At 39.4% G+C, this 27952-nt stretch overlaps 1 protein-coding gene across 6 annotated transcripts in view; it reads left to right on the top strand.

The window, feature by feature from the left end:
- Positions 1-1864: 1864 nt before the first annotated feature.
- Positions 1865-27952, top strand: part of CUL1 (cullin 1) — a 108405-nt gene continuing 82317 nt past the window's right edge. For 2 of the 6 annotated variants that reach the window (XM_043966794.1, XM_043966789.1), the window contains exon 1: positions 2385-2514. The gene's annotated coding sequence lies outside the window, so the exon portion shown is untranslated. Of the gene's footprint in view, positions 1915-2074; positions 2202-2358; positions 2515-3183; positions 3304-27952 lie in introns of those variants that run through there. The other 4 variants (XM_043966793.1, XM_043966790.1, XM_043966792.1 and 1 more) reach the window with 4 other exon arrangements.

Genomic DNA, 27952 nt, shown 5'->3' with positions numbered 1-27952 from the left:
AGACAGAGTACATGGAAGGTAATCTCAGAGGGAAAAGGCACCAGCAGTGAGGGAAGGAGGGAACAATGGAATGGGTTTTCCTTTGCTTCTCCACTAGGATCCTGCAGTTGAGGTGATGCAACAGTGACATATCAGTAACTAGAAACAGGAGATATAGCTGGATGGAAAGAGTGGTTTAGGGACCTGGTTACAGTTTTAGTCCTGATTCTACCACTGCCTATCTCAGGGTGTCTAGGAAAATCACTGCACCTCTAAGGCCTGTTTCCTTATTTGTAAATGTAAAAGAGATTGAATTAGGTGACCTTCTAGGTCTAATGATCTGATTTCAAATCATCCCTCTTTTAAGTACTATTTCTTATTAGCAGTTGTAATGTTTCCCATTTTACATTGAGAATTTGGGGCAGCAGTGAAAATCAAACTCCTGGCTTTACATCACACACCATCCATTTAAGATTATAAATCTAGAGCTGGAAGGGACCTTAAGAGGCCTAATCCAGACCCTCATCCTGGAGAAGACAAAACAGGCTTGTGTGTTGGAGTAACTTGCTCAAAAATGGATTTGAGCCCAGCCTCCTCTGTTTTCAGAGCCAATGCTCTCTTTCCACCAGGCCATGAGTCAATGCAGTTACTTCTACTTTTAATATGGCAAATATAAATATCTGGGAGACCTTTGTCGTAGACCTAAGAGGTTTGGTCAGAGCAAAAGCTCGAAGTGTAGTAAACGTTAACGTTTGGGTTTTGATAATGAAGATGGGCATATTTTTAAGATAAATGATACTCTAGGGAAATATGAACTAGAGTTTTTTTTATTATAGGGCTCATACACATAATTTTTATGAATTCCTTCTTCAAGAAGGGAGATGGAAAAAACAGTAATGAACAGGATAAAGGCCGAACAGCATATAGAAAACATGAAATTAAGTTTATCTTAGCAGTAAAACAATCAGTAACCAAGTAGGCCGCATTTTAGAATCATCTTTGTCTGTATTCAATCAAGTTATTGACTGGCTAGAGCAAAGATCAAAATCTTGTTATTTTCTATTTAGAGAGGGGAACTTTAGATGGAATCTACTCTAACCCCATCAATATATGATCAACTCACATCTAATCCAAAGACATAGGAATTAAATGGCAAGATCAAAAAGGAACCCAGGTCCTTTATAGGGAATTTTTTTTTAAATTTGCACTCTACCCATGATTCCTTTGGTATTGGAAACTCCTGGGGAGCAAATTCTCCCCAACAGTGCACCTCAGCACCTGCTAGGAGCGCTGCGAAGTTGTAATTTGCCCCAAATCACAAAATTAGAATGTGGCTGGGCAGTACTTGAACCCAGCTCTTCCTGGAAGCAGGAATGCATGCTGCCTCCTGAACACTGGACAAGAGTATCTATTGTTCTCCAGTGTCTTTCCCCAGGTCCTCTCTTAATTTGCGAGATCAAGTAGCTTCTGCAAGTCATCAAGCATTTATTAGGCGCCAGGCCCGATCCTGCGCAGGTCACGCACTGGAGATTCAAAGAAAAGCAAAAACCAGTCCTTGTTTTCTAGGCGCTCCCGGTCTATTTAAGGGAGACAGCATGCAAACACCCCGCAGAGGACACCCTAAATTGGAGATACCCACCCCCCTCCTGCGCCTGGGCTTTCTGCTGAGCGCTGTGGTGCCCCGCGCCCGGCAGGCGCTTAATGAGCGCTGCTTCCCGGGTGGCTCTCGGGCTGTAGTTGAGCCTCCCCAGAGGAGGGCAGGATGGGGCGGGGGGCGGGTTGGCGGAGGAGGGCCCGGGAGGAGCAAACAGGAGTACTCTACTGCTCTCGGGCTGGAGTCGGACGGATGCGCTCTGCTGCTGCTGCTGCTGCTGCTGCTGCTGCCGCTGCCGCCGCTTCGCCGCCGCCGGCGCGCTGCTGCCGGAGGCCCCGCAGGTTCGCATTCGTTGTGTGGGGGAGGGGGGTTGAGATCGTGGGAACTCGGCTCTTTTTTAGGGGCAGCAACGCGGAGAGCGAGCTGAAGCCTTATACTTGGGGGTACTGTTTATTTTAGGGAGCAGGTTGGTCTTAGTGCCGGGAAGCTGGGGTGGTGGGGTGGTCGTGGTGTGACCTCCAACCCGAGGGCTCTGGGCAGAAGAGGGCAGCGTGGAGACGGCGGCCGGGGAGTCTCCAGGGCCTGGACCCCGGCGATGGCGTCCGCGGCGGTTGCCCCCCTCTGCTGGGTGCGTGATGGGCAAGACGGGCCGGTCGGCCGGGCCGGTCGGGAGCGCGGCGAAGGCGGGCGGAGGGTGCGCTGCGGCGGCGGCAGGAGGGTGGGCGGGACTGGCGGCGGCTGCGGGGGGGGGGGGGGGAGGAGGAGGAGGTGGAGGAGGAGGGGGAGCGGGTGTCTGTCGCACGCAGCTCCAGTCCGGGCGGCCCCTGGGAGTGTGGGACGCGGCCAGACCTTGGCGGGACGGGGACTGAACCGTGCTAGAGACCCTGTGGGGCAGGTGGGGACGCCGGCAGAGCCTCCTCGGGCCCGGGAGGAAGATGTGGGTGAGTCCCGGCCGCTTGGAGGAGGCTGGGGCCGGGGCAGCAGAGCAGGCCTGGGCCGGAGCCGCGGTGTCGCAGTGACGGTAACCGCGAGCGAAGCGGCGCCGGGCCGGGCCGGGCGCTGCCGGGGCCCTGGGCCAGGTTTGGGCCCGGCTCTCCTGGCCGGCTGCTGGGGGAGGGGTGTGCGGAAGCCAGGGGTGCAGGCCCGGCTCGGGGGCCTCGTGTAGGTGCGTGTTGGGTAGGGGGGAGGGGAGGCGGAGAAGGGAAAGGGAAGAAAGGCGGCGGTGGGTGCGAGTGCAGGTACTGAGTCACCCCGGGGGCCTCGGCGGCCCAGGCCCCGGGTCTCTGCTCCGCCCGGGGCTGCTTAACTGCGCACTGGGAAGAGGCCCTTCTCCCCGTAGAGGCGGCCGCCGCCGCTGCCTCCCCGCCTGGACACGCCGGGCGCTCGCTGCCCTTCGGCCTCGGCTAGCCGCAGGGGAAGGGCAGGGCCGGGCCGGGCTGAGAGCCTAGCGCTTGGCCTCTGGCGGAGGGGGGGGGGCTCCCCTTCATTCCCCCCTCCCTCCTTCCGGGGCCAGCGCTCTCGGCTCCCTCGTCCTTCTCCCCTGAGCTGCTGTAGCGTGTGAGGGCGCGGGGGCGACGGCGGCGGCGAGGAGGAGGAGGAAGAGGAGGGTGGGCAGGAAGGCTGCGCTCGTTTTCCGGTTCCTGATCGCGTCGCGTCCCGTCTTGCTCCCGGGGGTCCTCGGCTTCTCACCGCCCGCCTGGCCGCTCTTTTCCTGTCTGTGATTCCCAGCAGTTGAGTATTATCCGCTAATAATCGTTCCTTTCGGCCGTTCTCCCAGCGCCTCCCGGCCCCCGAGGGCAGAGGGGGACGGCGTGCCCCCTTCCCGCCGAGGAGACTGAGGATGCGGGGTCCTACTCCACTTGGTTTGCGCCTCTGCTAGTGCCTGGGGACCTGGGAAGGGTGACCTGCTCTGGGCGCCTCCGGCCACGCGGAAGGTAGCGAGTGACCCTCGGGGGACTCACGGAAGCCACCCAGGAGGGCGGGGGGAGGAGGGGGCGCACTTGGAGCAGCCTCGATGGAGTTATTAGGGTCAGGTGTAGACCCAAAGAGTGCAAGGCCTTCAACCACAGTTCCTGAGGGTTAGAAAGAGTACAAAAAAACGCACGACCCACTTTAGGTGTAGGTGCATACATCTCCGGGGGTACCCAACGTTTTAGGGCGTTTTAAGCTTCTGGTTTACATAGGACATTTTAAAGCTGTTTCTTATATTGCTGATGTGTTACATGTAACAGAAAAGCAGCCCCAAAGTCTTAATGCACGTACACCATTAAGTTTTTCGTTTATCTTATGTCTAATATTGTGGGTGTTTCAAAAGTCTTAGTGCCTAAAACTGCACCAAGACTAATGTGACACCCTGTGATTTGTAATAACATTAGTATAAGTAACAAATTAGCATAAGGTTTTATTTTTACATGAAGCAAAATAAGATTTTATATAAAATAGAGTAACTAACGTTTCTCTGTGTGTTTGAAGGAACTTTTGTGCCATTTCCGCCTGCTTATGTTAAAGTAAACTGAAGATGATCTAGTTCTACTGCAAGGGGTATAGGTCTTTGCAAGTACTGTGTTGCAGGGAGGGAATTTACTGATTTTGGAGGTGATGGGGTTAAAATAATAAAGTTTTCATTTGGAGTCGATGCAGTCATACTGCTTGTACCTTAGACTGGAAGCAAAATTTCATTTTTTAAAAAATCATAAGAACTTTGGGTAATTTAGGGGATGTATTGAATGCCATAGTATGACGTTGAAGCTTTGCATATAGTAAGCATTTGATAAATTTTGTTTTTCATTCATAAATAACTAATTTTTAAAAAATTCTTGGAATAATAGATTGCCTGTTGCAGGTAGAAGGTCCTTTGAAGATAATGATGCAGTAATAGAAATAGAGAATTTTTGAGAGGTCAAATTGTAGTCTTATGTTTTTGAAATGCCACACATTTTACATAACTTAAAGTTTCAATGCTTACACAGACTGCAGCAAGCTATGCAGTTTTGCCCCCAAAACCTTATCATGGAAGTGTTGAATATTTTGAGATTGTTCTTATCATTTAAAGTAGTTAGTGAAATTAAGAATTTTTAAGTCTGGTTTTAAAATTTTCATTTATTGCCTTCTTTTGGGGGGTGGTGAGGCAATTGGGGTTAAGTGACTTGCCTAGGGTCACACAGCTAGTAATGTGTCAAGTGTCTGAGGTCGGATTTGAACTCAGGTCCTCCTGAATCCAGGGCCGGTGCTCTATCCACTGCACCACCTAGCCTATTGCATTCATTTTTGAGTGAAAATGTATTGAATTTAAAACATTCGGCACTCTAAAGATACTGGAACTTCTTGCTTCAGTTTGAATGTCCTTTTTGGGGGAGTGTTTGGGAGCATTCTTAAGCTAGTGGAATAATAATGTTGCTAGGTATAGGAAATTAACTTTTTTTTTTAATGTCCAGTAAAATTTTTGCAATTGAACAGTGGGTTTCAAGATTGGCTCTGTCTTAAGATCTATGTGAACAAGAATTTTCATCAGTTTACAAATTTTATTTGTAAGGGCCACCTACTCCTGTTCTTGTTCATAGGATCTAGTTTTCAGATAGGCCTTAGAGATCATTTAATCAATTCTGCCCCCTGCTCTCCTCTCCCATTTCACAGATCAGAGATGTAAAGTGACTTCCACATGGTCACATATTTCTTTGAGTCAGGATTTCTACACCCTGCTACCTTTTTTAAGCTTTGCCATCATCCCATTCCAGGTATTCCCTATATTAAAATGCTAAGAACATGATTAGCTGCATGAATTGAGTATTTTTAGAGTTCTCTTGAAAAACAAAGTTCTCCTAAGAATTTAAGATATCCGCTGTAATAATGCCTTTTATCTCCTATAGCACCTAGTACAGTGACTTGCATGTAAAAGACAAATGTTTCATTTGGTAGGGTCATTCTTAGTTTTCTTTAGGTCTTGAGAATGTAAGTATATATCAGATTGCATGTTTCAAGCAATGTATGAGATTTTATCAAAAATTCTATTGTATTTTATTAATAGAGGTTGGTTGGTTAGTAGTAGAAGGATAGAGAATAGAGACTGGGCCTTTGGTTTCTTCGGTTTAGAAACTTTGATAAGTAAGGAAAATCCTGCTGATACCAATGGGCAACCACTCTGCAAATTGTAGTCTTAGTTTCCATTGGGGGCACAAAGAGCTTTTAGATGACTGCCTAGGTTCACACAAGTGAGAGTCTATGTCAGAGGTGGCATTTGAACCCAGGTCTTCCTAGCTCTAAGGTCAAGCTCTCCACTGACATGAGACTCCTTTTGGGGTAGAAAGAACCTTAAAATCTGTCTTGTCCATGAAATTAAGAAATAAGAATTTTTTTCTGATTGTTTCTGATATTTAAGTTTTAGAAGCATGGAAAAGCAGAACATTGTGTTACATTTTATTTGGAAGACATTACTTATTTTAAGTCACAAGTTGCTTCATCTCCATGGGAAGTGATTTTTCTCTTACTTGGAAGCTATTTCTTTCTCATCTGATCTTGTACTTTAAAATCCTCTTAATGTACTTTTATTCTGATCTGTATTTATATTTGGTCTCTCCTTTGCAGTATAAGTATTTGTCTCTCCTGGTGCTTTGAGAATGGTAGGCAATATACTCACTGTTTGCTAAACGGATGGATAACTGAATGTGGGGGTCACAACAAATTTGGTGACAGTAAAAAAGGATATGTATACCTATTTTATATACCTATGTACTGGGGTTACATAATTTCTCAGGCAAAAAGGGGTTGCAAGTGGAAAAAGTTTTAAGAAGCTCTGTTAGAGTGCAGTAAGCATGGAAAAGTAATTTTTGAGGGGAAGTATATTGGGAAGGATTTTAATAGCCAAGAAAGAGAAATTTGTATTATCCATGAGACAAGAGGGAGCCAGTGAAGATTCTTAAGCAGAGGACTAACCGGGTCTAACTTGGAGAATATTATCATGTTTGGTAAATGGATTAGAGCAAGGGGAGGTGGAATGCAGGGAGTTCAATTAGAGACTATTTCATTTGGCAAGATGAAGGATGAAGAGTGCCTGAACTGGGGGGGGGGGGGGGTGTAATGGCTGTGTGAGCGATAGGAAGGACATTGTGTAGAAGTAGAATCATCAATATTTGCTGCTGCTTGGATCTGAAGGGTGAGAGAAGATGATTAGTTATGTGTCTTGGTGACTGGAAAGATGGTGGTACCCTCAACAGAATTAAAGAAGGTAGAGGAGGGATGGATTTAGAGAGAAATACAGTAAAATTCTTCCTATCTAGTAGCTTGGGCATGCCGCATCCCCCTTTTAACTCGCAGCCACTGAGGAGCAAAAATCGTTGACCAGATTTTTATTTGATATTAGCACCTACCTCGGGTTGTTTTAAGAATCAAATGAAATGAATTTGTTAAGTGTTGACACAGTGCCTTGTGGAACATAGTGGGTCCTATATAAAATGCTAGATATTATTATTACTATAAAACTGTAAGAACATTTGGTTCTAGTTTATTCCTCAGTTAACTTTAAATGCCTTTAATCAAAAAAGTAGATTTGGCATTTCATTAAGAATTGTAACCCATTTAAAATTGATAAGTAAAATTTTAACAGTGAAAATAATTTGGAGGAAAGCCTTTATGTGAAATTGTTTTTCTATGTTTGTAATATGTAAATAAAATATTTGCTTGTATTTTATAGTGGTCCCACACAGACAAAATTCCTGGTGGCTAGCTATGTTAGATGAATTAGCTTATATGTATAAGCACTTGGCAGATCTTCAAGCACTCCATACATGTTAGCTCTTGTTATTCTTTCTGTAGTGTTCAAGTACAGAAGACTTGGATTTAGTATTGAGTACCTTCAGCAGTGGCACACTAAATGTTTTATCCTCAAATACGTTTTTTAAAAGTCTGATGAAAGGTAAATTTTGAAGGAATCTTGCTCATATTAAAATGTGATTGTAAAAGAAGTCATTGTAAATGACCTTTTTCCTATGAAAATCTTGTACTGAAGCAGTGTAGCAAGCATACTCCTTAGAAAACAAGAACACTAGAAGAGGGAAAATAAAGGGGTAGTATGATTTAAAGCAGAGGGCTATAGGGTCATCTGATTACCTGTGGCAAGAATGTCAGGAGTGCAATAGCTGATAATGAATTATAACTATAGATACTGCAATTGCAACAGTACAGTGGCACTGTTGGTATTTATGGTGTAGCTTATTGGGCCAGGGCAGAGTTTTAGTGAGCTAAAATAGTGCAATGGAAGAAACAGAACTTGGCATCACAAAGACCAAGGTTTATATGTCAGTTCTGACATGTTGTATCTTTGGGTGAGTGATTTAACCTCTCTGAGCCCTAGTTACCTAATCTGTAAAATGGGGGAAAATAACGTGACCCCCAGAGTCGAGTCTAAACCATGATGTCTGACTAATAGGTGGGTGGTATTTTGCCCCTCAACTTATATCTGTGATTTGGAATAAAAGCTGTCCTGTAACTAATATACATTGTTACCTTGAGTGTGTTCTCAGGGGATCTGGGGACCCTTTAATATGATTTATTCACTTAGTGTCAATCATGAAATTCAGTGATTTCTCCTCTCCCCCCCCCCCCCAACTATACTTTAATTGGGGACAAAGTAAGCTCTTCTACTTTGGTAGAAATTGAGCCTGTTTCTTCTACCTTATATAATCCATGGCTTACTTCAAGGCAAAGCTCAGGTACCAGTACCTCTCTAGTACAAAGCTTTTCTGGTTTCTTCAAATTATTAGTACGACTGAAATCTTTGTACTGCTTTCATAAACTTACATACATATTGTAACCCCTCAGACTTCGAGGTCCTTGAGCATATTGCTTTTTTTTTCTAAGTACTTTTTTAACTTAAGGTGTCTTCAGCACAATGCTCTGCAGAAAGTAGATACTCATAGTTGTTATATGGCATTTTTCTTCATTATTAACATTCTCATCTTTATTGTTCTTTTTCAATTGGGTTTGGATAGAAATGAGCTAGAGGAAAGTCATTTTCTTGCTATTCTTTTATGTTGAGTTCTTTGAACAAATGTGCAAATGTATACAATGACTGCTTTTTATAATTAAATGGATGAAAACACTGATGAAATGCTTACTATGGGTCAAGAAAAATCAAGACTGTCTCTATTGTCAAGGAACTTATATACTCTAATTGAGAGAGACAATATTTAAAATAAAATAATTCAGGTACCAGGTAGGGAAAGTTTTGGAAGTCCTAAGGCTCCCAGGGTTCTTTGTGTCAGAGGACAATGCATAGGGTTTTGGGGAGATGGAGGAGGCATAGATGGTAAGACCTGTAGTCCTCCATTGCTTCAGAAAGAATAGTGTTGGTAACTCTCATCATATCTAAACTGTGAGTGGTTGAGTAGCTAGGATAAATTAATTAACTGAGAAAGTCTAGAGAAATTAAATCATTTTCTCTAGAATCAACAAAAGCATCTTCTGGACAACTTCAGTAAAAGGCAGGATGATGGGAATGCTTTCAATTCCCTAGCTACGTGTCTTGTGAAAGCTGTCCGCTCTTTGTAATTTGATTGTTGTGACTCTTTGGGGTCATAGTATCAAAATGGATTTTGATAAATTATTGGGCCCAGGCATTTATGGGCATTATTATCAGTAACAAAGTTTTGGACAGTACGTGTTTCTTCATTGGTATAGTGGAACTGAATTCTTGGTAAAAATATTCCTACCAGTACAAACTTGTGTTTGACCTGAGGCTTATATGTGTCTTACAGAGTTGCCTGGGATGTAAAGAGAGAAAAAGTAGGGTCACACAGTCATGTGTCATAGGTGGAATTGAAACCTAGGTCTTCCTGATCCTGAGGTAACTCTTTATGCACTCCAATATTGTCTGTCATCTTGTTTCATTTCTCCCCCCCAAGGGACAGGGATAAAACTATTTGCCATTTTGCTACTATTGTGTGATATGTAATGTTTTGTAGTCCATTGCACAGGTAACATTAACTGTATTTTTAGTTGAATATTGAATTAAAATATTAGCCTGTTTATCATGTAAGTGCACTGAAAGCATCCTTAGTACGTACAACTTCATTACTAGACAGAACGTCATAGATAGCATGTACTTCATCTTGTTCCTACATGATTTTGATCTCTGCTAAGTATTTAAAAATCTTTTAGTGCCATAACTTGTAAATTAGGGTTAAAATGTTTTTGTTTGTCTAGGTTCGGTCTGTGGTAATGGTTAGGTAATGATACAATTTGCCATTTAGAGTTCTCCAGATTTTGAAGTCTGTACTTATAGTATTTGTCTTCTATGAAAAATAATGAATTTCTCATGTATGTTTTTTTGCACTAAGTCCTGTCTTAGTAGGTATTTGGTGGATCCAAAATTTTTCTTGCCTTCAGTAGTGTTGCCCATTTTCTACTGTTAATTTGCATAATTCAATTCAAATCAGTACAATAAACATTTAATAGCTTACTAAGGGTTTCTTTTTGTATTCCCAACCAATTAACAATAGTGCCTAGCAATAGTAGCCACTTAATAGATGTTGATTAATTGAATATAATCTAATGGGGGAAGACCACACACAAAATAGATTTGAGGGGAGGGGGTTGACTGAAGACACAAGGGGTGGGGTATTAGGCCCTTTTGCTTCTATAAAGGAAGAATTTACTACTCCACCCTCTCCAATCCAAGGGGAAAGGAGACTGAGAGAGGGTGGTAGTTGAGCTTAAGATAGTATTCTGGTGATGAGAAATTGAGGAGTTTATCCTGGCCAGGACATCTCTGGTCTTATAGAGTCGATAGGCATAACTGCAAATACAAATCTGCATTGATCCCGAAGTCTGGGCCCTTCTGTAATTTCTGGGTCACTATCACTAATTGTCATTGTAAAGCCCTCGGTTTCTGCAAGTAAATGTTCATGACTCAGCCATTTGTTCTAGAATTCTTTGCCCACATATTGTTGGTTGAGTTCATGTAGATGCCATTCATGGAGGCACTTTTGATTCCATTCTTGGATCTTAGCTGTTTCAGATTCCATCTTGATGAAAACCACTTCTGGCTACATTTAGCAAGTCCAGTGGTGTATACTATTAGTCATCTTTGAATTTTGATGTTTGTTCCAAAAGTATTTCTGGTTGGTTTGTTTTTGGGTTGGTTGGTTGTTTTTTTTACCTGTTATCAGGTACTTACACAGTGCCTATGAATCTTCCTCATTTTAGGTGTGGAAGACTTTAGAGTTATATTAGGATGGTGATCCCCACATTTCGTTAATATTTTTTATAAAATGCTTTGGAAATCTATCAGCCTATTTGCAGTTCTAAAAATGGACATTAAGACTGATATATCATCCCCAACTGAAAAATGATCAAAGGATATGAACAGGCAGTTTTCAGATGAAGAAGTCAAAGCTATCTATTGCTATATGAAAAACTGCTCTAAATCACTACTGATTAGAGAATTGCAAATTAAAGCAACTCTGAGGTACCACTTCATACTTATCAGATTGGCTAATATGATAAGAAAAGGAAAATAATAAATGTTGGAAAAGCTGTGGGAAAATTGGAACACTAATGTTTTGTTGGTGGAGCTGTGAACTGATCCAACTATTCTGGAGAGCAATTTGGAACTAAGCCCAAAGGGCTATAAAACTGTGTATCCTTTGACCCAGCAATACCACTATTAGGTCTTTATCCCAAAAAGATCATAAAAAAAGGAAAAGGACCCACATGTACAAAAATGTATAGCTGCTCTTTTTGTGGTGTCAAAGAATTGGAAATTGAGGGGACGCTCATCAACTGGGGAATGGCTAAACAAGTTGTAGTACGTGAATGTAATGGATTACTATTGTGCTGTAAGAAACAATGAGCAGACAGATTTCAGAAAAACCTGGAAAGACTTAAGTGGACTGATGCCGAGTGAAGTGAGCAGAACCAGGAGAACATTGTACACACAGTATCAACAACATTGTGTGATTGATGATCAACTGTGATAGACTTAACTCTTCCAGCAATGCAATGATCCAAGATAATTCCAAAGGGCTCAAGATGAACAATGCTCTTGACATCCAGAAAAAAGAACTGTGGAATCTAGATGCAGATTGAACCATACTATTTCTACTTTTTTTGTTTTTGTTTTTTGAGGTTTTTCCATTTTGTTCTTATTCTTCTTTCACAGCATGATTGATGCAGGGAAAAAGAAAAGACTGATTTCAGCTTTGATTTCTGAATGCTGGTCTGTACCTGAATATATTTAGAGAATTTTTGAGAAAAGGCTCTTTTTTAGATATCACCATCATCCATTGGCTCCAATCTCAAGAGTGAAGTCTGTAGCCTCTCTTTTTCCTTAGGATATGTTCAGAATTTTACACTTACTACATCCAGATGGCATTTTTCTGCCATTGATTAAGATTCCATGTGCTGAAAGAGCTATTTAAATGGGCTTTTTGATATAATTTTATGTCTTCAATATTAAGAAATGAAATATTTTCATTCACCTCCTATAATCAGGAAGCCATATTTAGTAACTTAGAAAAGATAATAATGGATCTAGGCAAAACCATAATTGATTATTATAATGCCAATTGATTTTTGACCCTCTTGTGGTGTGTTGGCTGCATTGTTTTAAACAATGAAGTTTGTCCACGAGGACAGTAAATCCTCCAGTTTTCTCACTGTCCTTGAGTCTGTTTAGTATATTTGCTGGGTAGAAGGAATTCATGAGTTCAGAACTGAACAAAAGGTTTTGTCATAATGAACAAAGACAGTATAAATGTTAGCCATCTTTAGCAGCTTGTATAATAAGTTGATAATAAATCTTGTTCATTGATAAGTCTTTACACTCCTGGGACTTTTTTGTTCTTTGGCCAATATTTTATTTCAGATACTTATATATTTGTTGTTAATATGAAATCTGAGTGCTTTATATAAGGTATAGGAACATATAATTGGAAGGTTTAATGGTATTTTTAATCTTTTAGGAGAAGATATATGATGCTTTCTGTACAGAAAGGGTGAAGTCAGACTTGTCTGAGAGGAAGGTCATAAAGTATTTTGCTGGTGCCACTGCCAAGTGTTTGATCCAATAATTATATGTTTTATCTGTCACACTGCTTTCCAGTTTCGCAGAGATGTTAGAATTTGCCACCTCCTTTGACATCGGTTCAGTTTTTCATTATATTAACACTGCACAAACTTACCATTTTGATTCTTCTGTTTTCATTGTATTGGACTTAGAACTATATAGAGCGTACATTTTTCACATTCTGATCCTTTGGATATTCTCTTGTCTCATTTCTTCTCAAGTCTTTGTGTGAAAAATGTTCATGGTTATTGAATTTTTTTCTGCCTCTTTGACTCTGTATTGTCTAACCCTTTTTGACTTTTGCTTTCAATCGCTGATTAAGGAAATCCAGAATTTCTGGCATGCTTTTATTTTTCAGATCCCTTTCCATATACTTTTTATTGTTGCCTTTGATTGGGGAGTTAGTTTCATTTCTTTTTGTTTTTACTGCGTCTATCAGATACTTAATCTTCCAGTATCTTTTTGCCAATTTTAAAGTTTTCTCAAGTTCTGATATGGTAGTCAGTGGATAAACATTTTTTGAGTACTCTTGTATGTGCCTGTACTGTGCTAAGCACTGGGGATACAAAGAAAGTCAAAGGAGTCCCTGCTCTTAGAAGAGCTCATAGTCTGAGGGAGACCACAGAGAACCCTATACAAACATGCCACGTACAGAAGATAATCAGTGGAGGGAAAGGTATTATAATCAGGAGAGATTGGCAGAGGCTTCCTGTAGAAGGTGTGATTTAGGATGGGATTTCAATCCAGGAGGTGGGGGTAAGGAAAGAGATGATTACAGACATGGAGACAGCCTGTGAAAATTCTCAGAGCAGATAGATGGATTGTTCAGGAATAGTAAGGAAACCAGTGTTTTGGGACTGAAGAGTGTGGGGGAGGGATTAAGGTGTAAGAAGATAGGCAAGGTAAGAGTCTGAAGAGGAAGGGCTAATTTATGAAGGTCTTTGAACAAAGAAGAGTTAGTATTTGATCCTGGAGTTGGATTCGTTGGCATGAGAAGATAGGGGCCTGCATCAGGGTAGTGGCAGTGTCAAAGGGGAGAAGTATTTGAGAGATTTTAGGAAGATGAACTTGAAAGACCTTGGAAACAAATAGGATATAGGAGGTGATAGAGAGGAGTCCAGGGTGTTTATATATTAAGATGCCAAACCATCACCTGAGAAATTTAATATGAAGATTTTTTTTCCCCATTAGACCACTTACTTTCTTAGCATAGGTACCTTAATGTTTCTGTGTAGAAAGAAGCTTTTCCATTTCATGCAAAGTTACAGATTTTATTTTCTCTAACTGCCTTTATTTCTTGTTTGGTTAAGAATGCATCTCGTAGGGGCTGCTAGGTGGCGCAGTGGATAGAGCACTGACCCTGGATTCAGGAGGACCTGAGTTCAAATCTGACCTCCGACCCTTGACACTTAACTAGCTGTGTGACCCTGGGCAAGTTACTTAACCCCAATTGCCTCACCAAAAAAAAAGAATGCATCTCTAACTCATAGGTGTGAGAGATGATTTGCTTCTCTCTCTCTTTTTTTTTTTTTTGGCGGGGAAATGAGGGTTAAGTGACTTGCCCAGGGTCACACAGCTAGTAAGTATCGCGTGTCTGAAACTGGATTTGAACTCAGGTCCTCCTGAATCCAGGGCCAGTGCTTTATCCACTGTGCCACCTAGCTGCCCCTGATCTGCTTCTCTTTTAATATTTTTGTGGCGTCATCTTTAATAATCACATTAGATATAAATTTATACTGGGAAATATTCAACAAAATAAATGAAAATACAGTAAAACATAGATAATGTTAATATATGGTTGTTTAAGTCAGTTTGTGGTCAGCAAAGTTCCTTATGTAGAGTTTGGTAGCCTGCTTTTCTTTTTGAGTTTGACACCTCTGGTATGAGATGTTGGTCTGAATGAGCCTCATTTCTGCTCTGAATGAGCCTAATTTCTGCCAGACTGCTTTCCAAATTCTCCCAGCAATTTTTATGAAATTTTCTGTTTTATTGAATTCTGGGTTATTGAATTTCATTGTTGCTGATTGTCTTTTGTTCTAGTGTCTTCCGTTGATCTACCTCTCAATGAGTACCAGATCCCTTTGATGATAGCTGCTTTGTAATATAGTTTGAGGTCTGAAAGTGCTATTCCCTCTTCATCCCTGCCTCTTTTTCATCTTTTCCTATGATATTCTAGATCTCTTGTTTTCAAAATGAGTTTTTAAATTTTATTATATTAAAATTATATTATATTTATTTTATCAAGTTCTATAAAGTATCCATTTGATAATTTGACATAGCATTCAAAGTATAAATTAACTTTGGCAGTATTGTCATTTTTATTAAATTGACATGGCCTAGCCATAAGTACTGAATATTCTTCTGACTGTGCAACTTATTTGTTTGTTTGTTTATTTATTTCTTTATTTTTGCGGGGGGGGGGGGGGATTGGGGGTTAAGTGACTTGCCCAGGGTCACACAGCTAGTAAGTGTTAAGTGTCTGAGGCTGGATTTGAACTCAGGTACTCCTGAATCCAGGGCCGGTGCTCTATCTATCCACTGTGCCATCTAACTGCCCCATGTTTGTCTATTTTTTAAGGAGCACGTTGTAATTGAATCTATACAAAGCTTTTGTGTGTTTTGGTAAATTGATTCCCAGATAATACTTTGTGCATTTCATAGTTAGTTTGGAATAAGATTTTGCTTTTTATTATTATCTCATGGATTTGGTTATTATATAACAAATACAGTTGGTTTTTGTCATGATACTTGCTTTTGATTTATTTCTCCTGAAAAAAAATTTTCCAACCCCTCATTTTAATTGTCTGTGTGTTTTTTAAGGTGTGTTCGTTGTAAGCAAGAGTGTGAAGTTTTGTTTTCTTGCCAGCCTATCACTCTTTTATTTTATTGGATTGTTTAATCCATTCATATTTCCTCCCTTTGTCTTTATTATTGTTTCTGAGGTTGGAATGTTTTTCCTTCCCTCTTCCTCTATAAACATACTGCTTAGGTTCTTCAGTTATTTTAAATTAAATTTTTGTTGTTCATTTGTATCCACCTCTACATGACCCCATGGACTTTTTGTCTGTGGGGTTTTCTTTAGCAAAGATGTGGTTTGTCATTTCTTTTTCCAGTGTGCCCTCATTTAAGATAAAATGATGGGGGCAGCTAGGTGTCGCAGTGGATAGAGCACTGGCCCTAGAGGCAGGAGTACCTGAGTTCAAATCCGGCCTCAGACACTTAACACTTACTAGCTGTGTGACCCTGGGCAAGTCACTTAACCCCAATTGCCTCACTAAAAAAAAAAATTTTTAAATTAAAAAAATAAAAAATAAAATGATGAACTGATGCAAATTAAATGACTTGCCCAGAGTCACACAGCTGTTAAATGACTGAGGCCATATATGAACTCAGATCTTCCTGACTCTTAAGCCAGATGTTCTATCCACTGTACCACCTAGCTGCCCTTTTAAATTTTAAGGCAGCCCTATTCCTACTGAATCTCTTATCACTCTCAGTACTCTCAGCACCACCTTCCCCTCAGTTGGTAATCCCTTTTCTTCTTTTTGGAGTTTTGCTTAACTTTTCTTTTATCTAGTCATTTAATTCTTCCTCTCCTTTTCCCTATAAAATCTTCCTTCCTTTTCTCCACTTTAGCATATTTTGTTGGTTTTTAAAATTTCATTTCCTGCTAATTTTCCTAAAAACTTTTCTTTCTATCATTATCTTCTTTTTCAATCTGTTCTAGACTTTTATTCTTTGATTTATAACTTATGTTTATTTAGTCTTTTAGTCTCTATTCTTTATAGAATTGGAATCTCTTTTATAAAGTTTCTTGTTATCACCTTGTGTAGATCTTGTCTACACACACACACACACACACACACAGACACACACACGAAATACCAGTTCCTGCAAATAATAGAGAAAGATAGCCCATGGTAGAAATTTTCTTTCATTTCTAATCATACAGTTCATAATTAAGTTTTGGTCTCCCCTTTACCATTTTTCTACTTTCTGATATAAAATCTTCCTGGGTCCATATTCTCCCCCTTTTTTGCATGTCAGTTTCCCCCATGAGCTCCAATTTTCCTTCTGAAGTATATTCCCTGTAGGATATATCCATCATTAGGTCTTTCACCCTTTGGAGCTTTCATCATTGATACCTCTTTCCACCACTTGTTTTAGCCCCTCCCTTTGCCTTCTCACCTGTTACCCTTTATGCTTTTTTGTGAGAGACTACAAGAATTATTTTAATTTTTACTCTTTGATTTGTTTAGGATACATCACTTCGCTCTTCTCTTCTCCCACTTTTAGGCACCTTCTTATTCATAATTTAATCCCACAAGAATATTGATTGACCTCTAGGTAGAGTATTGTGAGATTTAGCCCATGATGTTCCAGGCCTGTTTCTCCAGTATCTTTTTGCTTTCTCCTTTCACCCTTGTACTCTTGTCTTCTTGTGTACTTATAGAAAGAAATCTCTTAAAGGTATTTCTGTTGTTGCCATCCTTAGTTGCCATCTTTTCTATGTTTCTGTTGTCTAGGATGTTTGAAAAGCAAATAATTTGTTCAGGCCTGTTCTCTTTCTAGAAAAGTTTCAAAGATCTTTTATTGAGTGTCTGTCTTCTTTCATTAATGGTTAGGCCCAAGTTGACAAGACATATCCCTTTGGGTTATATCTTGAGCTCCTTTGCTCTTCAGAACACAGTCTCTTACTGTTTGTGTGTGTGTCTGTGTGTGTGTGTCTGTCTCTGTGTGTTTGTTTTGGGGTTGGGGTTTTTTTGGGTAGATATAATATAGTCCTGTGTTACTTGAATTTCCTTTCCTTTATGTTTGAAGTTCTTTCTCCTGATTACTTGAATAAATTTTATATCAGTAGAATTAATTTAACTTCTGTGTGTTTTGGAGCTAGTAGCAGATAGTTTTATTTTTTTCCTCCCTGGATCTATAGATTCTTCTTAGTGGCAGTTACCTCTATCAACCCTGCTTGAAGGATAATATTTTACTTCTATGGAGATTGTATATATTTAAAAAATATTTTTTGCTCTTTACTTCGAATTTTTTTCTCATGTCTGTATTTTGATTCCTATACAGTAATTCTCTTTGGTTTCTTTGGTAAGGCTTGCCACCATGGATTCAAGTTTTTCTATTCTGCCAATTATTTGTGCTGCATGCATAGGTTATGCCTTCTGCTTAAGAATTCTTAATTCTTTTTGAAACCTGTCCATAACTTCCCTGTTCTCTTAGGAATCCACAGGGTCCTGTGCCTCATTAGGTGTTGATTCATTTTCTTTAGTCTTGTAATATTTATTCATAATTCTGGATTCTTTTAGCTGATCTCGAGACTATTTCCCCTTCTGCTATTTATCTTGCTTCTTGGTTTGTCTGTGGTAAAAGTCTTTAACTCACTTTTCTTTGGTAATATTTGGTCATTTCAGTCTTTTTTCCTTTTGTTGCCCTGTTGCTCACTTTCTGACTCCTTCCTTTCTGATAGTTGTTTCCCCAAGACTGTCCCTCACAGCCATCTTTAACCTCCTCTTATAGTTGGCAGTGAATATTTCACTGGCCTTAGTCTCTGCCCCAAAGGACCTGGGTTAACAGAAGGGGCACTAGTTGGATAAGTGGACTCTTTCCCTCAGCTTTAATGGTGTCTGTCTCTCTGTCTCTATACACACATAGGTATGTGTGCACACATTTTCTCTCCCTCCTCCCCTCCCCCAACCGGCATTTTCTGTTACATGGTTTTCTGGAGTTCTTTTGCAGCACAAAGCACTGCCATGCTGCTATCCCAACCATAGCAAGCTTCTTTTTGATTTTTAGGAGATTAAGGAGAGTTTGAACTATGTTGCGAGGTCATGGCTAGGGTTGTTGGGGAGGGGATGCTGTTTAGGTGCTCTAGGAGTTATGTAATATCTGCCTTTACAGCAAGTTCATTGGATTATGATCTCATTAGAGTTCTTAATGTTCTAGACCAGTGGTATTAAACTAAAATAGAAATGGATCCCTGGTATTATGAGCTGCAAGTTTGGCATTTCTGTCTTAGACTATGGAGGCAGCTAAAATTGTTTTGTCTATTGTGCATCATCCTTATTTTGGAGTTTTTTGAGAGGTGGTGAAGTTGGAATAAATGCCTAGTCCTCTGTCTTGTTGGTCACATCTCCCTGAAATTCTCCTTTTCATTTTCTAGTTCAGCCAAAAGTGACTAGGTTATCTGTTCCATTTCTAAACCCCATAGAAAGGCATTTCTTAGTGTATTTAGGCAGAATTCAAATACAGCAAAACAGTTTAGAAACAGTAGAATTTTTAACAGGATTTTATCTGTCTTGATAGTTTTTAACATAAGAATTAGAGAATTTTCTTGTTAAAATAATAATTTGGTACTTTAGTGAACCTGTGATCTCATCAATGTGAATATTCTTTTCATCAGTTCAGATCTGAGTCTAATTTTTTGTCTGCCTGTTTGTACCACATTTCTACACTGATTTAGTAACTCAATAGACTGGCAGTCTAATCGCATGTTATAGATTGGACAATAGGCATTTTCACTACATACAGTTGTTAGGTCAGTCTCCTGAGTATTATTTATGACTGTTAACAAGGTCTAGAGGACCTTAGCATCTATAGGAAATCCTATTGCATTTGAATCTTATACAAGAAATATTCTCTGACAGTGACAAAGATCTTTGGTAAGCATACCTCTTTATTTTTTATTGACTTTTCAAAATCAGGGTCAAGTATAGTTACACTCATCAAGGTTTCTTGTTTAATCAATGGGAACAATGAATTAATAAGTTGGATTTAAATGTTTAAACCCTAGGAGTGACAAGGCAGCTGACTAGGTAATAGTAAAATTGTTAGACTTGGAATTGGGAAGACATGGGTACAAATTCTGTCTCAAACTTTTACTGTGTGAGCATGAATTAGACACATCGCCTCTCTTGTCCTCAGTTGCATTGTCAGTGAAATGGGGAAAATAATAACACTTAATTTACTGGATTGTTATGAGGACCAAATAGGATGACATGTGCAATGCTTTTGCAAACTTGAAACTCCTTTTAACTACGCTTTAGTACCCTTAGAAGAATCTAATACCAGTGTGGAATGAACCTAACTATAGCTGGTTAGTACTTTTTTTTTAGTCTTGCAAATATACTCAGAAGAGCTTTAACTGAAAAGGAAGGGGTTAGAAAACTGCCTGTTATTCACCATGTTAGAAACCCTAGAGGAGCTGTACTGGAAGAAGCATAGTAGTTAAGATAGACCTACATTGGGCAACTAGGTGGCACAGTGGATAGTGCACCGGCCCTGGAGTCAGGAGGACCTGAGTTCAAATCCGGCCTCAGACATTTAACACTTATTAGCTGTGTGACCCTGGGCAAGTCACTTAACCCCAATTGCCTCACCCCCCCAAAAAAAATCACAAATATAAAAGATAGACCTACATGTTTATAGGTAAAAATCAATAAAGGATCTAGTCATAAACCCTATGGTCTTAGAAAAGTCTGGGGGGCAGCTAGGTGGTGCAGTGGATAAAGCACCAGCCCTGGATTCAGGAGTACCTGAGTTCAAATCCGGCCTCAGACACTTGACACTTACTAGCTGTGTGGCCCTGGGCAAGTCACTTAACCCCCATTGCCCCTCCAAAAAAAAAGTCTGTGGCACTGTATCTTGGTAAGTGTATCCTTGAATTTGAAATAAAATTTTGAAAGAGGATGCCTTTTTTTTTTTTAAGTTAGGCAATTGGGGTTAAGTGACTTGCCTAGGGTCACACAGCTAGTAAGTGTTAAGTGTCTGAGACCGGATTTGAACTCAGGTACTCCTGAATCCAGGGTCGGTGCTCTATCCACTGCGCCACCTAGCTGCCCCCCGAGGATGCCTTTTTCAAAATTAATAGGTTAGGGTAAAAGTCAGGGAGCATTGTACTTTTAAAAAGACATGCTTAATTTAGTATATTCAGTAAAATCACAGGTTGATTTGGATCATTTGAATAAAAATCAAGAGAAAGGGAAACTGCCCTGATTTTCAAAGAGGCAATTGAATGGAATCTTCAAACTTTTGACTAGTGTGCTTCACTTTTGTTTTTGGCAGAATTATATATTATATTTATTATTTTGGGGAAAAATTATTCTGAACTTTAAAACAGCATTTCCATACACACAGCAGGACTCAGGATTATTTATAAAACCATGAATCCCCATTTCACTCCATTTGCTTTTTGGGGGGGGAGGGGGAAGCTGGGCAATTGGGGTTAAGTGACTTGCCCAGGGTAACACAGCTAGTAAGCGTCAAGTGTCTGAGGCTGGATTTGAACTCAGGTCCTCCTGATCCCAGGGCCAGCGCTTTATCCACTGGGTCACCTGGCGTCCCTGTGTCTTCTGTTTCTTACATCAGTGTTTTGTTATTGTTCAGTTGTTTAAGTCATGTTCAACTCTTGGTGACCCTGTTTGGGATTTTCCTATCAAAAATACTAGAGTAGTTTGCCATTTTCTTCTTCAGCACATTTTATAGATGAGGAATTGAGGCAAATAGGGTTAAAGGACTTGCCCAAGGTCATACATTATATATCCTTATAATTCCATCCTCCTTTACAGAGAACCATTCCATATAACAAAGAATATTTTTTTAAAGAGGAAGAAAAAATCAACGCAACCGATTTATAAATTGAAAGTCTGAAAACATGTGCAATTTGTAACACTTGTGGAAATCCCTCCATGGAGGGATGGGTTGGGTGATAACCTCTCTTTATTCAGATCATGCTTGATCTTTATAATGTTGTTACATTCACTTTTGGGGGGGAGGGTGGTGCAATTGGGATTGAGTGACTTGCCCAGGGTCACACAGCAAGTAAGTGTCAAGTGTCAGAGGCTGGATTTGAACTTAGGTCCTCCTGAATCCAGGACCAGTGCATTCATTGCACCACCTAGCTGCCCTACATTCACTTTTGATGTGTAGGTGCTTCCATTTTCATTGCTGTAGTTATGTAGTTAATTTCATTGCTGTATATTGCTTTCTTGGCTCTGTTTATTTCACTCTGTATCTGTTCATATGTGATCTTTGCCATTTTTCTCTTTATTCATCACACAGTGATATTCCTTAACATCCATGTGCCAAAATTTAGTCATTCCCCAATCAGCATCTTTTTTATTTCCAATTCTTTGGCTTTGTGATTCAGTAACTAAGTTTTTCAGGTTAACATCACTGCGTAGAAATAAATTATACTCACATAAATGTGGCATATAAAAGTATAAATATTCTTTTTTTTCTTTTTAGTTTTTGTCTTTCTCTCCCACTATCTACCCTTTCTATCTCCAGTTGAAGTAGGGGAGAAGCCCTCAAAACATCTGCATAGACCGGCAAAACAAATTCCCACTTTTGTGATGGAAAGTCCAAGGTTGTGAACATTCCTGTGTGTAGCTTAGGTTGAGTAGAGAAGTGGGTCTTGGGAAATTAATAGATTGAGGAGCTGGGAAGTTACAGTATTTGAGAGAGCATGAACATAATATGTGTTGAAGTTTTTTAGTATGAGGGCAACTGAAGAGAAGACACATTGAAGCAGGCACCCTGAACTCCTTGATAAAGGAGGAACAATGTCTTGTGGATTGGTAAACAACTTCCATGAGGACTTGGATTTGGTGATATGTTTTGTATCCCAAGAAGGAGAAGTTGCCAAATAATAGTGGTAGAGGAAGAATTTGGAAGGTGTCAATGAGAAGCTTGACTTGTTTCAAAGCACTTTCCTTCTCCACCCCACCCCCCCACCCCCACGTTAATATGTCCAGGAAGGCCAGTGAGTTGGAAAGATCTGTTATTTTGTATTACCTCTTCAAACTGAACTTTATGGGTTCAAATGTAGTAGCCTCTATGTTAGCAATTCTCAAAAATAGAGTAGCACAGCATTGTTGATAAATTTGTTTGCTGTAATTTGTTATCTGCATGCCAGTTTCATTATTGAATACTCACTCCCAGGATGTTGTGGCTCTCTTGCTTTGAAACAAAGCATTTTGTGGGCTTCTGTTTCCACAGCATTCTTCTGTTTTATGAAACCATGGATTCATAGATTTAGAACTACAAAGGATCTTAGGAGCAATTAAGTATATCCTTTTCGTTTTACACATGAGGAAACCCAGATCCAGAGAGATTAAGTGAAAAATGCCTTGCCATTTTACAGACAGTATCTGAAGATTTGAATGAAGGTTTTCCTAACTCCTGAGTCCAAGGCTCTTTGCCCCATATCATACTGCCTCTCATGAGTCTGTTTATCTTCCATATTCCTCTTTAATGTTTTTATACATGGGTTTGTATTTTAACCTTGTGTTGACCTTGGCTGAGTCATCTCCACGCTTTGCAAGATGATCCAGTGTTGTTGGTTCTTCTGGCCTCATTTTTGTGATAACAGTTTTAAATCACTGAAAGGTTTACCGGAAATGGTGATGATCTGAGGTCAGTATCTTTGTCCTTTCCCTTTTTTTTTTGTCTGGTCATTGACAGCTCATTTGAATAGGTCACATTTATTTTGTTTGCTTTGTTCCCTTATCTTGATACATTCTTATATCTTTATCTCTACTGACTTTTGGCCTTTCTCTTAACTAGAGCTGGTCCATTGTTAACAGACAACTGATTCTGATATGGTTCCCTTGTCAATAACTAGTTTTTTCCTTTCTTTTAAAATGTAGTTAGCTTCATTTTTTGTGATGATGTTCAGTGTTCACCATATCCAGTGCCTTCCAACTTAATTATGAGTATTATGAGTATCTGTTTCCACCACCCCTAATAAAATCCATCTGCATTCTCACCTCCTCTCCCTTTTTTTCAGTTAATAAGCATTTATTTTCTCTCCCTGCCACCCTCCCCACCCTTGTACCAAATATGCAACATACTTTACACATTTTTAGAAACTGAGTATCAAAGTGTGTCTTGACTTAGCTTGGAAGATACTATCAAATTATTCACAGAATTTCCCCATCTTTTCATCCTTTGTAGTAGAGTAGACATTGACATTGAAACTTATGAGTATTCTAAGTTGAAATGACCAAGTGCTGGGGATGCAGAAATTAAAAGCATTATGGCTTTCTGTGAATATTTCTTTGTTTGGTACAGAATGAATCTAACTCCATCAGCTTCTTTGTTTACTTCTCTAAGGAGAACCGTCATTTTCTTTAGTGGCCACTTACTGTTTATTGGTTTGTTTCACTTAGGGAAAGAATGCCAACATTGATGGATTTCTTCTGGTAGTGTGTTATTTAGGCATTTGATAAGGCTCTATTACTATACAAAACTGAAAGTGATTTTAAATGTTTTTCTTAGTTTAATAGGTTGCTGTGGCCAAAGAATTTATTACTGAGTGGCCAACCTAGGAGCTTCTTAGTACTTAGCTAGATTGCCTTTACACTGTAGCTGGAATAGGCTGCATACAATTAATTTATACCAATCTAATTCTGAACCATGTTGGAGTTAGAATGCCATTCCAATATTTAATTCAATGTTAATATATGGTGTGTATATGTAATTCAAAGGTAATTTGGATTAACATCATTAGGGTTCAAAAAAGTTCTCAAATTGATGGATCAGATTGAAATTTCATATATGGAATGGGGGATGTGTTTTGTTTTTCAAATCAAGGTGCTTTGCTTTCACTAGCTCAGATAATTTTTTTTTTACATTTTTTTTTTTTTGCGGGGCAATGGGGTTTAAGTGACTTGCCCAGGGTCACACAGCTAGTAAGTGTCAAGTGTCTGAGGCTGGATTTAAACTCAGGTACTCCTGAATCCAGGGTCGGTGCTTTATCCACTGCGCCACCTAGCCGCCCCCTCAGATATATTTTTTAAAAAATGTATTGATACCCCTTGCTTTTATCATTAAATGTTCTCTTACTCTCTTCTCAGAGAGCCATCCTTTGTAACAAATTTTTTTTTTTTAAGGAAAGGGGGGAAAAATCATCAAAATCTATCATTGCATTGAACTTGGCCCTTTTTCCAGGCCAATTCTGTCTACTACCCCATGCTGCTTTTGTTACCTTCCAGAAGAGATGTGGACCATAGGTTCTTAACCTGGTTTTTTTGAGTTTAGGGTTTTCGGGAGGTTTCTGGGTTTTTTTTAAATGAGGTTTCAATATAATTGGTATACTTTGTATTCCAGTTTATTTATGTTTTTAAAACATTCTTAGGGGGCAGCTAGGTGGCACAGTGGATAGAGCACTGGCCCTGGAGTCAGGAGTACCTGAGTTCAAATCCGGCCTCAGACACTTAACACTTACTAGCTGTGTGACCCTGGGTAAGTCACTTAACCCCAGTTGCCTCACTAAAAATAAATAAATAAACAAACAAATAAATAAATAAAACATTCTTAGAAGGGATCCATAAATAGGCCATACCAGATTGACAAATGGATCTGACACAAAAATGCTTAAGAACACCTAATCTAGAGGTTGTATTTTGATTAATTGAATTTTATTTTGTATGCTCTTGAGGAACTCTGTTGAAAGCATTAGTTCTCAAACCGATATCAAAGAAATAGCCCAAAAGGCAGTTGAAAGATAACCTAATGTTTGGGTGAGATATTCATCCACCACAGGGAGAGTGGAGGTGGGAGATGATGCTATGTAAACCAAGTGACTTCATTTTGGAAATTCACCAACTCCTATTCCAGGGAATTGGGAAAACCAGAAAAGAACAAAGACACAGGCTCTCTTCAGAGATTAAACTGGCAAATGGAAAAAAAGACAAGAGGCTGCCATAAAAAGAGTAATATAATGGGACATTGCTCCCTAGTATTTGTTAACCAAAAGTAAACTAGAATGAGGAGAATAGATCATAAATGGTCTTTTATTACAGGATAAAAGTTATCATAAATGGTCTTTTATTACAGGATAAAAGTTATATAACCACCCAGTAAAGGGATATTTTGAAATTTGAATCCATAATATCATCAATTTAATCTATTGGGTTTTCTTAAGATGGAGCATACCTTCTCTGTATCAATCCCTAATCTTTTTCATTTTAATTTTTGTCTTACACATTGCTTTACAATTTAAGCAGTAGGTTCTAAAATGTAGCAGTAATGGGGGCAGTTGGCTGGCACAGTGGATAAAGCACCTGCCTTGGATTCAGGAGGACCTGTGTTCAAATTCGGCTTCAGACACTTCACACTTGGCTGTGTGACTCTGGGCAATCACTTAACTCTCATTGTCCCCTCCCCCCAATGTAACAGTGTTTGCTGCTTCATAAAAACTTATTGGGAAATAATTTTTTTCAGTTAGGATATCTGGGGTCTTTTCTTAATGTTTACGTGTCACCTACAAGTCTTTTATATGTACATGCTTTCCATCCCTGGTTTTGTGATACATCATACTAAGGGTGAAATTCTTGAAATAAAATTTAATTTCCTTTAACTTTATGCTATACCTTTTTCATAGAGGAATTTTATTGAATAGAATATTGGTAGGACATTACAATTACAATATGTTTAGAAGTTAGGTTGGCTTAAAATGATTAATAAAGAGAGCTGCACTAGATATTGTGGTGACACAAAAAAGAATTAGAAGACTAAGGCCCTTAACAATCAAGAAACTGAGAGGACAGTGATTCCTGCTCAATAATTCTCTGGAACTCAGCAGCAATGTGTCAAAGGCTCGTTTATTTTCATTCTCCAGAGAATGGTCACCAAGATGAGTGTGCAGCAGACAGGTGCAGAAAGTGAGGGCTCTCAGGCCCTGTTTTAATCCCTAGTCCCTAACTCAAAATGGACCCTCCCCTTGTTCATCATTAGGTGATTACTTAAGGGTTACAATCTATGCTTTCAGTATTCTTAACCCTAATTTCCATAATTGTTCTTTGAGTTCTTAGGCAATGGGGAGGGGACACAGGGACATTCCTTCAATCCTCCTGGTAGAGGACCTGGTTGAGACCAGCTCAGGGCTACTTGATCTTTCTGCCTAAGGGAAGGGGAACTTTGTCCTTAAACAGGTCCAGAGGAGTATAATTTGAATGGTGGTGGTTATATTCTACTAGGAGGAGACCCATTTCCCCACAAACTAAAAGCCAGGTTGTATTTATCTATGAAACAATATAATCACAACTATAGGACTCTGTATCAAGTACACAGCTGAGTACAAGATGATGTATAAGCTGTGAACTAAAGGTGATTCTCACTGGAAAATCTTGTTTTCTGATTTTTTTTTTTGTTCTGTTTAACCAAGTACTTTGGTATCCACGTTAGCTACAATAATTATTTCACTGATGCTTTCATGCTCAAAACATTTTTGTAATGACTTTTTTGAAACTGGAAACCAAGGTTGGTATAGTGGAAAAAAAACAAGTTCAGAATCCATGGGAGTGGGTTCTAATCCCAGCTCTGCTGCTAACAGTTATTTTGAACAAATTATTCTATAGGTCTCAATTTCCTTAAGTGTAGAATCGAAGAGGTTAGGATAGATGATCTCTAATGAATGCTCTTACTGGATCTTAATAGAACACCAGCTGTTTTTTGAAAAGAAAAGTGGTACCATCATATTTTGTGACTAAAATGACATGATTCACCTTGACCAGGAGATTAAGCTCTAGATAATTTTTGGCAAATTTCAAAAAACACTCAAAGGGCAAAAGTTGGTTGCTATTGAAGAGTACATCACAGGTTCTAAAGGTTTCAAAGTAGCAGTACAAAAAGGTTTTCAGACAGTGTCATTGGAATAAATTTACTAATGGAATAGCACATGTTTGATATGCTAGTTCCTCTCATGTTTTATTTCAAAGTAACTCTTTTTTAGTCATGACTCCATGTCTTGATCTATTCTAACCTAGAAGGAACCAAAAGAGAAGTCCTTTTGAAGCCAAAGCACTTAAACTTACTAAAGGAATGTGTGAACTAATAAGGATATAAAAGATACATGTTGACCAAATATCATCATCATTCTCCTGAGTTGATGTACTATACTCTGGTATAGACAAAGATTAGATCTTTATGGTATTATTTCACTAAGTGGAGGGGAGCATTATGAATTCCCAGAATATCAGGTCCCCTAGTTTAAATATAAAAACCTAAATGCCTCCAAAACAAAAATAAATTATTTCTTTTTCATTATATGCCATTTTGTTTTATTCTTGTTATCCCTTTGGACAACTAGATTGATTATAATGTCTTGGTACTTTTGTATTTAAAGGTCAATGGAAGTGTTTGGAAGTATAACACAAGCTGAAAATGACAAATTGAATACATACATGTACACACATACACAAAACGATTGATTGACTTCACAATTACATACTGTCCTTTCAACTTAATTATAGCATGGCTTCTCTATTTTTTAATTTCTTCCAGTGCCCAGTAGAGTACACACACACAAA

This window comes from Dromiciops gliroides, chromosome 5, assembly GCF_019393635.1.
Source record: "Dromiciops gliroides isolate mDroGli1 chromosome 5, mDroGli1.pri, whole genome shotgun sequence".
NCBI classification, from domain to species: Eukaryota; Metazoa; Chordata; class Mammalia; order Microbiotheria; family Microbiotheriidae; genus Dromiciops; species Dromiciops gliroides.
The sequence above is the reverse complement of the archived record's forward strand: the minus strand, read 5'-3'. Positions and strand labels throughout refer to the sequence as shown.